Raw genomic sequence first — 12,147 nt, 5'->3', positions numbered from 1 at the left:
CCAAAAGAAGATGCATATACATGTACGACTGGATCGCGTTTGTGCTCAAGTGAAACTGGGCACCATACATCCGTGAGAATGGAAAATAATCACCGATAAAATCCCACACCCTTAATGGCTTGGGATTCCCCACAGCATGTGCTATGCTACATAGCCCTGCCTCTCAGGAGAAGCCAGGCGGGCTCCGTTGACCCTGACAAGGGGCACTGGCACTATGAGCTGGGACCCGACGTGATGACCAAGCGTGGATAAATTTCTTTCTGTACTAGCCTTTCCTTTTATGTTTCTAAATCCCTAATTGATGTTCCTGCCCCCATGTGTGGCATGCAGATACACTCTGCCCCGGCAATGAATCCACTGCGATGCTGTCCATCCCAAGGCTTGCCCTTCAAACACTCTGCCACCTGAGGCAGAGGGTCAGGAGAGCCTTTGGGACGGCCTCATCTGGCAATACCCTTAGCTACACTGTCAGAATAAGCATGTGTACCCCTTTTCTTCTTTCTCAATTAAGCTCATACTGTCCCCATCTCTTCGTCTTTATAAATGGATCTCGATGCCCCCTGTGACAATGGGGTGCCCTTTGGCCAGACTTGGATCTCGCTGGAGCCATGTCCACAGCCACAGCACTGACAGATAGACACTCTCAAGACAGGCAGCCACGAGTGAACCTCCCTGTGATTCCAATCAACCCTGCTTCATTCACCAGACCTGGGTTCGCTCAGGCCTCCATACCCTGGCCCCGTCCGGAAACGGGAGGCTCCTCTCAAAAGGCAAGAAGGAAACTCCCCTGAGCCTTTGGAAGGGAGAAGCACAGGGATTCGCCCAGCTCTGGGTCCACCACAAAGCCACCAAAGCCCCCCATTCCTTCCACAGCAGCAGCAGCAGCAGCAGCAGCAGCAGCCGCCTGATTCTCCACCCACATCCACCACCGACGGTCAGGGCCTTGCAAATGGCCAGCTCCCGAGACCACACAGATGCTGGGCGGGTCTCCGCTCCTGCGTCTGGAGGAACACAAGGCGTTCCGACACCCAGTGACTCCTTCCAGCAGCCTTCGAAGCACACTCCCAAGCCACCAGGCTGCCGATCCACCTCCCAATGCTACAGGGACGCCTGTGTCCTCTGCCTGACAGGAGGCGTCTTGGACCAGACAGTCCCCGGTGCCCAGGAACCAACGCAAAGGCCTCTGGGCGCTTGCTGTGGCTTCCTATCCACACACTCTCCATCCCACCACTCAGCCTGCACCTGCAGCCTTGCCGCTGCACCTGGGTCCAGAAGGTGCTCTGGCGCCGTCTTGTGGACACCTGCTCTAACAGCAACTCTCAGGTTTTCCTCCTCTCTCTGCCTCAGCCGCCCCCCAGGGCGGCACTGGCTGGGGGCAATATGCTCCTGGAATGGCCTTCCCCCGCAGCTGCGCTGCCGCCGCCGCGGCCGCCCCCGCCGCCGGCCTGATCTAGCAAGAAGGGCCAATCCAGGAGGGCCATTGCTCTCTCAAAGGCTTTCGGAGCCTGGAGGCCCACCTCCACCTTGCCACTCCATGCAAACCTTCAGCTCCCAACCCATCCTATCAGGACAGCCTTCTCCCTTTGGGAGATAGCCCTGCCACGATGCCGTTATGGAGACAGGTCCGTAGGTATGTACCCACTGATTTTGTTCATAGCTTTCCAGCTGTGACGCCTTCATTCCTATGCCAGAATACTGCTTCTTTCCGTTCATTCCTTTTGTCCTCTCTTTCCCTCGTGCTTCCTAGTGTATGGACCCCACCGCAGCTGGCCTGAGTTGTCTGCACGTCGATGTTTTCCCAGCAGCAGAGGTGAGCACGCCCGCCACAGGGACAAAGACAGCTCTGTTCCCCAGGGGATTGGGGGGACTCTTGGGGACACCTCCCTTTTTCGCAGTCAATCTACCAGCCTTAGGTCCGATTTCCGGACCAGCTGTATTGAGGGAACGGAAGAGGCTCCAAGGTAAAGACAAGGACGGCGTTTCAGGAGACCTCAGGCGAGAAACTGCCCAGGGATTAACACAGCTGCTCACCAAAGGATCACCGTTTGACCACCTTCCATGCACGACCCTCAGGCACTTTCCTCCTGGCACCAGAGCCCAGGTCAGCCTGGGGTCTCCCAATCAACAGCTCGACCGCAGACACCAGCCAACAGCCCAACAAAACCCCAAACCCAAGGGGAAAATGGCAAAAGACCTCAAGAGACATTTCCCGAAACAGACATGCAGAGGGCAAAAAGCACTGGGAGACATGTGCCCCGCATCCCTCATGAGGAGAGACATGCACGTCAAAGGGACTCTGCAGGACCAACCCACCTCTCTCTGAAGGGCCACCATTAGGAAGTCTACAAGGCACACATCCCTGAGAGGGTGTGGACAAGAAGATGCCCTCCTCCACGGTGGGTATTTTTGTACGTGTGGACAACCGCGATGGACCACACGATCGAGGGAATCCACAAAAATCAATAGCGGACGACCTCAGCACCCAGGCCTCCCACTCTTGGTCCTATTTCCGGAATTGGGTCTTTGAAAAATGTAAAAGCCCCCGCTATGTTCATGCAGCACACTTCCCAATAGCCAGCCATGGAAAACAACTCAATGTCCATCGAGAGATGATTGGATTAGGAAGAGAGTGGATATGTACACATTGGAATGCTCCTCAAACATTGAGAAAAAAAAAAAAAAGCAGAACCCCGAAAACCCCAGAGCAAGAGGAAAATGCCATTCGCAGCCATGTAGGTGGCACGAGAAGCTAGGTGACACCTCGTTTCATACTAGGTGAACTAAGTCGGAACACGAACGACACATACCAAGGGCTATCCCTTCTATGTGGAAGCTAGCAAATGGAACCAACGAACCTTTCTATGTAGAAGCAGCTCATAGACTGGAAAACATCGCTGTGGTTGCCAGATGGTAGGGGGAGGCTGTGGGAAGGCCTGGGATTTGGGAGTGGTAGAGTCAACCTCTTGTGCTTGGCATGTGTTAGCAATGAAGTCCTGCTCTATAGCACAGGGATTCTACCTGGCCACTTCTGTGGAACCAAAATGGAAGACACTGCGACCACAAGAAGATGCATATACATGTACGACTGGATCGCGTTTGTGCTCAAGTGAAACTGGGCACCATACATCCGTGAGAATGGAAAATAATCACCGATAAAATCCCACACCCTTAATGGCTTGGGATTCCCCACAGCATGTGCTATGCTACATAGCCCTGCCTCTCAGGAGAAGCCAGGCGGGCTCCGTTGACCCTGACAAGGGGCACTGGCACTATGAGCTGGGACCCGACGTGATGACCAAGCGTGGATAAATTTCTTTCTGTACTAGCATTTCCTTTTATGTTTCTAAATCCCTAATTGATGTTCCTGCCCCCATGTGTGGCATGCAGATACACTCTGCCCCGGCAATGAATCCACTGCGATGCTGTCCATCCCAAGGCTTGCCCTTCAAACACTCTGCCACCTGAGGCAGAGGGTCAGGAGAGCCTTTGGGACTGCCTCATCTGGCAATACCCTTAGCTACACTGTCAGAATAAGCATGTGTACCCCTTTTCTTCTTTCTCAATTAAGCTCATACTGTCCCCATCTCTTCGTCTTTATAAATGGATCTCGATGCCCCCTGTGACAATGGGGTGCCCTTTGGCCAGACTTGGATCTCGCTGGAGCCATGTCCACAGCCACAGCACTGACAGATAGACACTCTCAAGCCAGGCAGCCACGAGGGAACTCCCTGAGAGCTTGCTGGGTGATTCCAATCAACCCTGCTTCATTCACCAGACCTGGGTTCGCTCAGGCCTCCATACCCTGGCCCCGTCCGGAAACGGGAGGCTCCTCTCAAAAGGCAAGAAGGAAACTCCCCTGAGCCTTTGGAAGGGAGAAGCACAGGGATTCGCCCAGCTCTGGGTCCACCACAAAGCCACCAAAGCCCCCCATTCCTTCCACAGCAGCAGCAGCAGCAGCAGCAGCAGCCGCCTGATTCTCCACCCACATCCACCACCGACGGTCAGGGCCTTGCAAATGGCCAGCTCCCGAGACCACACAGATGCTGGGCGGGTCTCCGCTCCTGCGTCTGGAGGAACACAAGGCGTTCCGACACCCAGTGACTCCTTCCAGCAGCCTTCGAAGCACACTCCCAAGCCACCAGGCTGCCGATCCACCTCCCAATGCTACAGGGACGCCTGTGTCCTCTGCCTGACAGGAGGCGTCTTGGACCAGACAGTCCCCGGTGCCCAGGAACCAACGCAAAGGCCTCTGGGCGCTTGCTGTGGCTTCCTATCCACACACTCTCCATCCCACCACTCAGCCTGCACCTGCAGCCTTGCCGCTGCACCTGGGTCCAGAAGGTGCTCTGGCGCCGTCTTGTGGACACCTGCTCTAACAGCAACTCTCAGGTTTTCCTCCTCTCTCTGCCTCAGCCGCCCCCCAGGGCGGCACTGGCTGGGGGCAATATGCTCCTGGAATGGCCTTCCCCCGCAGCTGCGCTGCCGCCGCCGCGGCCGCCCCCGCCGCCGGCCTGATCTAGCAAGAAGGGCCAATCCAGGAGGGCCATTGCTCTCTCAAAGGCTTTCGGAGCCTGGAGGCCCACCTCCACCTTGCCACTCCATGCAAACCTTCAGCTCCCAACCCATCCTATCAGGACAGCCTTCTCCCTTTGGGAGATAGCCCTGCCACGATGCCGTTATGGAGACAGGTCCGTAGGTATGTACCCACTGATTTTGTTCATAGCTTTCCAGCTGTGACGCCTTCATTCCTATGCCAGAATACTGCTTCTTTCCGTTCATTCCTTTTGTCCTCTCTTTCCCTCGTGCTTCCTAGTGTATGGACCCCACCGCAGCTGGCCTGAGTTGTCTGCACGTCGATGTTTTCCCAGCAGCAGAGGTGAGCACGCCCGCCACAGGGACAAAGACAGCTCTGTTCCCCAGGGGATTGGGGGGACTCTTGGGGACACCTCCCTTTTTCGCAGTCAATCTACCAGCCTTAGGTCCGATTTCCGGACCAGCTGTATTGAGGGAACGGAAGAGGCTCCAAGGTAAAGACAAGGACGGCGTTTCAGGAGACCTCAGGCGAGAAACTGCCCAGGGATTAACACAGCTGCTCACCAAAGGATCACCGTTTGACCACCTTCCATGCACGACCCTCAGGCACTTTCCTCCTGGCACCAGAGCCCAGGTCAGCCTGGGGTCTCCCAATCAACAGCTCGACCGCAGACACCAGCCAACAGCCCAACAAAACCCCAAACCCAAGGGGAAAATGGCAAAAGACCTCAAGAGACATTTCCCGAAACAGACATGCAGAGGGCAAAAAGCACTGGGAGACATGTGCCCCGCATCCCTCATGAGGAGAGACATGCACGTCAAAGGGACTCTGCAGGACCAACCCACCTCTCTCTGAAGGGCCACCATTAGGAAGTCTACAAGGCACACATCCCTGAGAGGGTGTGGACAAGAAGATGCCCTCCTCCACGGTGGGTATTTTTGTACGTGTGGACAACCGCGATGGACCACACGATCGAGGGAATCCACAAAAATCAATAGCGGACGACCTCAGCACCCAGGCCTCCCACTCTTGGTCCTATTTCCGGAATTGGGTCTTTGAAAAATGTAAAAGCCCCCGCTATGTTCATGCAGCACACTTCCCAATAGCCAGCCATGGAAAACAACTCAATGTCCATCGAGAGATGATTGGATTAGGAAGAGAGTGGATATGTACACATTGGAATGCTCCTCAAACATTGAGAAAAAAAAAAAAAGCAGAACCCCGAAAACCCCAGAGCAAGAGGAAAATGCCATTCGCAGCCATGTAGGTGGCACGAGAAGCTAGGTGACACCTCGTTTCATACTAGGTGAACTAAGTCGGAACACGAACGACACATACCAAGGGCTATCCCTTCTATGTGGAAGCTAGCAAATGGAACCAACGAACCTTTCTATGTAGAAGCAGCTCATAGACTGGAAAACATCGCTGTGGTTGCCAGATGGTAGGGGGAGGCTGTGGGAAGGCCTGGGATTTGGGAGTGGTAGAGTCAACCTCTTGTGCTTGGCATGTGTTAGCAATGAAGTCCTGCTCTATAGCACAGGGATTCTACCTGGCCACTTCTGTGGAACCAAAATGGAAGACACTGCGACCACAAGAAGATGCATATACATGTACGACTGGATCGCGTTTGTGCTCAAGTGAAACTGGGCACCATACATCCGTGAGAATGGAAAATAATCACCGATAAAATCCCACACCCTTAATGGCTTGGGATTCCCCACAGCATGTGCTATGCTACATAGCCCTGCCTCTCAGGAGAAGCCAGGCGGGCTCCGTTGACCCTGACAAGGGGCACTGGCACTATGAGCTGGGACCCGACGTGATGACCAAGCGTGGATAAATTTCTTTCTGTACTAGCATTTCCTTTTATGTTTCTAAATCCCTAATTGATGTTCCTGCCCCCATGTGTGGCATGCAGATACACTCTGCCCCGGCAATGAATCCACTGCGATGCTGTCCATCCCAAGGCTTGCCCTTCAAACACTCTGCCACCTGAGGCAGAGGGTCAGGAGAGCCTTTGGGACTGCCTCATCTGGCAATACCCTTAGCTACACTGTCAGAATAAGCATGTGTACCCCTTTTCTTCTTTCTCAATTAAGCTCATACTGTCCCCATCTCTTCGTCTTTATAAATGGATCTCGATGCCCCCTGTGACAATGGGGTGCCCTTTGGCCAGACTTGGATCTCGCTGGAGCCATGTCCACAGCCACAGCACTGACAGATAGACACTCTCAAGCCAGGCAGCCACGAGGGAACTCCCTGAGAGCTTGCTGGGTGATTCCAATCAACCCTGCTTCATTCACCAGACCTGGGTTCGCTCAGGCCTCCATACCCTGGCCCCGTCCGGAAACGGGAGGCTCCTCTCAAAAGGCAAGAAGGAAACTCCCCTGAGCCTTTGGAAGGGAGAAGCACAGGGATTCGCCCAGCTCTGGGTCCACCACAAAGCCACCAAAGCCCCCCATTCCTTCCACAGCAGCAGCAGCAGCAGCAGCAGCAGCCGCCTGATTCTCCACCCACATCCACCACCGACGGTCAGGGCCTTGCAAATGGCCAGCTCCCGAGACCACACAGATGCTGGGCGGGTCTCCGCTCCTGCGTCTGGAGGAACACAAGGCGTTCCGACACCCAGTGACTCCTTCCAGCAGCCTTCGAAGCACACTCCCAAGCCACCAGGCTGCCGATCCACCTCCCAATGCTACAGGGACGCCTGTGTCCTCTGCCTGACAGGAGGCGTCTTGGACCAGACAGTCCCCGGTGCCCAGGAACCAACGCAAAGGCCTCTGGGTGCTTGCTGTGGCTTCCTATCCACACACTCTCCATCCCACCACTCAGCCTGCACCTGCAGCCTTGCCGCTGCACCTGGGTCCAGAAGGTGCTCTGGCGCCGTCTTGTGGACACCTGCTCTAACAGCAACTCTCAGGTTTTCCTCCTCTCTCTGCCTCAGCCGCCCCCCAGGGCGGCACTGGCTGGGGGCAATATGCTCCTGGAATGGCCTTCCCCCGCAGCTGCGCTGCCGCCGCCGCGGCCGCCCCCGCCGCCGGCCTGATCTAGCAAGAAGGGCCAATCCAGGAGGGCCATTGCTCTCTCAAAGGCTTTCGGAGCCTGGAGGCCCACCTCCACCTTGCCACTCCATGCAAACCTTCAGCTCCCAACCCATCCTATCAGGACAGCCTTCTCCCTTTGGGAGATAGCCCTGCCACGATGCCGTTATGGAGACAGGTCCGTAGGTATGTACCCACTGATTTTGTTCATAGCTTTCCAGCTGTGACGCCTTCATTCCTATGCCAGAATACTGCTTCTTTCCGTTCATTCCTTTTGTCCTCTCTTTCCCTCGTGCTTCCTAGTGTATGGACCCCACCGCAGCTGGCCTGAGTTGTCTGCACGTCGATGTTTTCCCAGCAGCAGAGGTGAGCACGCCCGCCACAGGGACAAAGACAGCTCTGTTCCCCAGGGGATTGGGGGGACTCTTGGGGACACCTCCCTTTTTCGCAGTCAATCTACCAGCCTTAGGTCCGATTTCCGGACCAGCTGTATTGAGGGAACGGAAGAGGCTCCAAGGTAAAGACAAGGACGGCGTTTCAGGAGACCTCAGGCGAGAAACTGCCCAGGGATTAACACAGCTGCTCACCAAAGGATCACCGTTTGACCACCTTCCATGCACGACCCTCAGGCACTTTCCTCCTGGCACCAGAGCCCAGGTCAGCCTGGGGTCTCCCAATCAACAGCTCGACCGCAGACACCAGCCAACAGCCCAACAAAACCCCAAACCCAAGGGGAAAATGGCAAAAGACCTCAAGAGACATTTCCCGAAACAGACATGCAGAGGGCAAAAAGCACTGGGAGACATGTGCCCCGCATCCCTCATGAGGAGAGACATGCACGTCAAAGGGACTCTGCAGGACCAACCCACCTCTCTCTGAAGGGCCACCATTAGGAAGTCTACAAGGCACACATCCCTGAGAGGGTGTGGACAAGAAGATGCCCTCCTCCACGGTGGGTATTTTTGTACGTGTGGACAACCGCGATGGACCACACGATCGAGGGAATCCACAAAAATCAATAGCGGACGACCTCAGCACCCAGGCCTCCCACTCTTGGTCCTATTTCCGGAATTGGGTCTTTGAAAAATGTAAAAGCCCCCGCTATGTTCATGCAGCACTCTTCCCAATAGCCAGCCATGGAAAACAACTCAATGTCCATCGAGAGATGATTGGATTAGGAAGAGAGTGGATATGTACACATTGGAATGCTCCTCAAACATTGAGAAAAAAAAAAAAAAGCAGAACCCCGAAAACCCCAGAGCAAGAGGAAAATGCCATTCGCAGCCATGTAGGTGGCACGAGAAGCTAGGTGACACCTCGTTTCATACTAGGTGAACTAAGTCGGAACACGAACGACACATACCAAGGGCTATCCCTTCTATGTGGAAGCTAGCAAATGGAACCAACGAACCTTTCTATGTAGAAGCAGCTCATAGACTGGAAAACATCGCTGTGGTTGCCAGATGGTAGGGGGAGGCTGTGGGAAGGCCTGGGATTTGGGAGTGGTAGAGTCAACCTCTTGTGCTTGGCATGTGTTAGCAATGAAGTCCTGCTCTATAGCACAGGGATTCTACCTGGCCACTTCTGTGGAACCAAAATGGAAGACACTGCGACCACAAGAAGATGCATATACATGTACGACTGGATCGCGTTTGTGCTCAAGTGAAACTGGGCACCATACATCCGTGAGAATGGAAAATAATCACCGATAAAATCCCACACCCTTAATGGCTTGGGATTCCCCACAGCATGTGCTATGCTACATAGCCCTGCCTCTCAGGAGAAGCCAGGCGGGCTCCGTTGACCCTGACAAGGGGCACTGGCACTATGAGCTGGGACCCGACGTGATGACCAAGCGTGGATAAATTTCTTTCTGTACTAGCATTTCCTTTTATGTTTCTAAATCCCTAATTGATGTTCCTGCCCCCATGTGTGGCATGCAGATACACTCTGCCCCGGCAATGAATCCACTGCGATGCTGTCCATCCCAAGGCTTGCCCTTCAAACACTCTGCCACCTGAGGCAGAGGGTCAGGAGAGCCTTTGGGACTGCCTCATCTGGCAATACCCTTAGCTACACTGTCAGAATAAGCATGTGTACCCCTTTTCTTCTTTCTCAATTAAGCTCATACTGTCCCCATCTCTTCGTCTTTATAAATGGATCTCGATGCCCCCTGTGACAATGGGGTGCCCTTTGGCCAGACTTGGATCTCGCTGGAGCCATGTCCACAGCCACAGCACTGACAGATAGACACTCTCAAGCCAGGCAGCCACGAGGGAACTCCCTGAGAGCTTGCTGGGTGATTCCAATCAACCCTGCTTCATTCACCAGACCTGGGTTCGCTCAGGCCTCCATACCCTGGCCCCGTCCGGAAACGGGAGGCTCCTCTCAAAAGGCAAGAAGGAAACTCCCCTGAGCCTTTGGAAGGGAGAAGCACAGGGATTCGCCCAGCTCTGGGTCCACCACAAAGCCACCAAAGCCCCCCATTCCTTCCACAGCAGCAGCAGCAGCAGCAGCAGCAGCAGCAGCAGCAGCAGCAGCCGCCTGATTCTCCACCCACATCCACCACCGACGGTCAGGGCCTTGCAAATGGCCAGCTCCCGAGACCACACAGATGCTGGGCGGGTCTCCGCTCCTGCGTCTGGAGGAACACAAGGCGTTCCGACACCCAGTGACTCCTTCCAGCAGCCTTCGAAGCACACTCCCAAGCCACCAGGCTGCCGATCCACCTCCCAATGCTACAGGGACGCCTGTGTCCTCTGCCTGACAGGAGGCGTCTTGGACCAGACAGTCCCCGGTGCCCAGGAACCAACGCAAAGGCCTCTGGGCGCTTGCTGTGGCTTCCTATCCACACACTCTCCATCCCACCACTCAGCCTGCACCTGCAGCCTTGCCGCTGCACCTGGGTCCAGAAGGTGCTCTGGCGCCGTCTTGTGGACACCTGCTCTAACAGCAACTCTCAGGTTTTCCTCCTCTCTCTGCCTCAGCCGCCCCCCAGGGCGGCACTGGCTGGGGGCAATATGCTCCTGGAATGGCCTTCCCCCGCAGCTGCGCTGCCGCCGCCGCGGCCGCCCCCGCCGCCGGCCTGATCTAGCAAGAAGGGCCAATCCAGGAGGGCCATTGCTCTCTCAAAGGCTTTCGGAGCCTGGAGGCCCACCTCCACCTTGCCACTCCATGCAAACCTTCAGCTCCCAACCCATCCTATCAGGACAGCCTTCTCCCTTTGGGAGATAGCCCTGCCACGATGCCGTTATGGAGACAGGTCCGTAGGTATGTACCCACTGATTTTGTTCATAGCTTTCCAGCTGTGACGCCTTCATTCCTATGCCAGAATACTGCTTCTTTCCGTTCATTCCTTTTGTCCTCTCTTTCCCTCGTGCTTCCTAGTGTATGGACCCCACCGCAGCTGGCCTGAGTTGTCTGCACGTCGATGTTTTCCCAGCAGCAGAGGTGAGCACGCCCGCCACAGGGACAAAGACAGCTCTGTTCCCCAGGGGATTGGGGGGACTCTTGGGGACACCTCCCTTTTTCGCAGTCAATCTACCAGCCTTAGGTCCGATTTCCGGACCAGCTGTATTGAGGGAACGGAAGAGGCTCCAAGGTAAAGACAAGGACGGCGTTTCAGGAGACCTCAGGCGAGAAACTGCCCAGGGATTAACACAGCTGCTCACCAAAGGATCACCGTTTGACCACCTTCCATGCACGACCCTCAGGCACTTTCCTCCTGGCACCAGAGCCCAGGTCAGCCTGGGGTCTCCCAATCAACAGCTCGACCGCAGACACCAGCCAACAGCCCAACAAAACCCCAAACCCAAGGGGAAAATGGCAAAAGACCTCAAGAGACATTTCCCGAAACAGACATGCAGAGGGCAAAAAGCACTGGGAGACATGTGCCCCGCATCCCTCATGAGGAGAGACATGCACGTCAAAGGGACTCTGCAGGACCAACCCACCTCTCTCTGAAGGGCCACCATTAGGAAGTCTACAAGGCACACATCCCTGAGAGGGTGTGGACAAGAAGATGCCCTCCTCCACGGTGGGTATTTTTGTACGTGTGGACAACCGCGATGGACCACACGATCGAGGGAATCCACAAAAATCAATAGCGGACGACCTCAGCACCCAGGCCTCCCACTCTTGGTCCTATTTCCGGAATTGGGTCTGTGAAAAATGTAAAAGCCCCCGCTATGTTCATGCAGCACACTTCCCAATAGCCAGCCATGGAAAACAACTCAATGTCCATCGAGAGATGATTGGATTAGGAAGAGAGTGGATATGTACACATTGGAATGCTCCTCAAACATTGAGAAAAAAAAAAAAAGCAGAACCCCGAAAACCCCAGAGCAAGAGGAAAATGCCATTCGCAGCCATGTAGGTGGCACGAGAAGCTAGGTGACACCTCGTTTCATACTAGGTGAACTAAGTCGGAACACGAACGACACATACCAAGGGCTATCCCTTCTATGTGGAAGCTAGCAAGTGGAACCTACGAACCTTTCTATGTAGAAGCAGCTCATAGACTGGAAAACATCGCTGTGGTTGCCAGATGGTAGGGGGAGGCTGTGGGAAGGC

At 55.0% G+C, this 12,147-nt stretch overlaps 1 long non-coding RNA gene across 1 annotated transcript; it reads left to right on the top strand.

The window, feature by feature from the left end:
* The first annotated feature begins 871 nt into the window (after nt 1-871).
* On the top strand, nt 872-7,534 carry LOC146402234 (uncharacterized). Its single transcript, XR_014808625.1, has 3 exons — nt 872-1,630; nt 1,748-4,696; nt 4,814-7,534. It is a non-coding gene; the product is annotated as an uncharacterized LOC146402234 (long non-coding RNA).
* The last annotated feature ends 4,613 nt before the right edge of the window (nt 7,535-12,147 follow it).

Source organism: Sus scrofa, chromosome 6, assembly GCF_054392235.1.
Source record: "Sus scrofa isolate SSC_HxYL_T2T_F1_AM1 chromosome 6, Sscrofa_HxYL_maternal_Yorkshire_Landrace_v2.0, whole genome shotgun sequence".
In the NCBI taxonomy this organism is placed as follows: Eukaryota; Metazoa; Chordata; class Mammalia; order Artiodactyla; family Suidae; genus Sus; species Sus scrofa.
The sequence above is the reverse complement of the archived record's forward strand: the minus strand, read 5'-3'. Positions and strand labels throughout refer to the sequence as shown.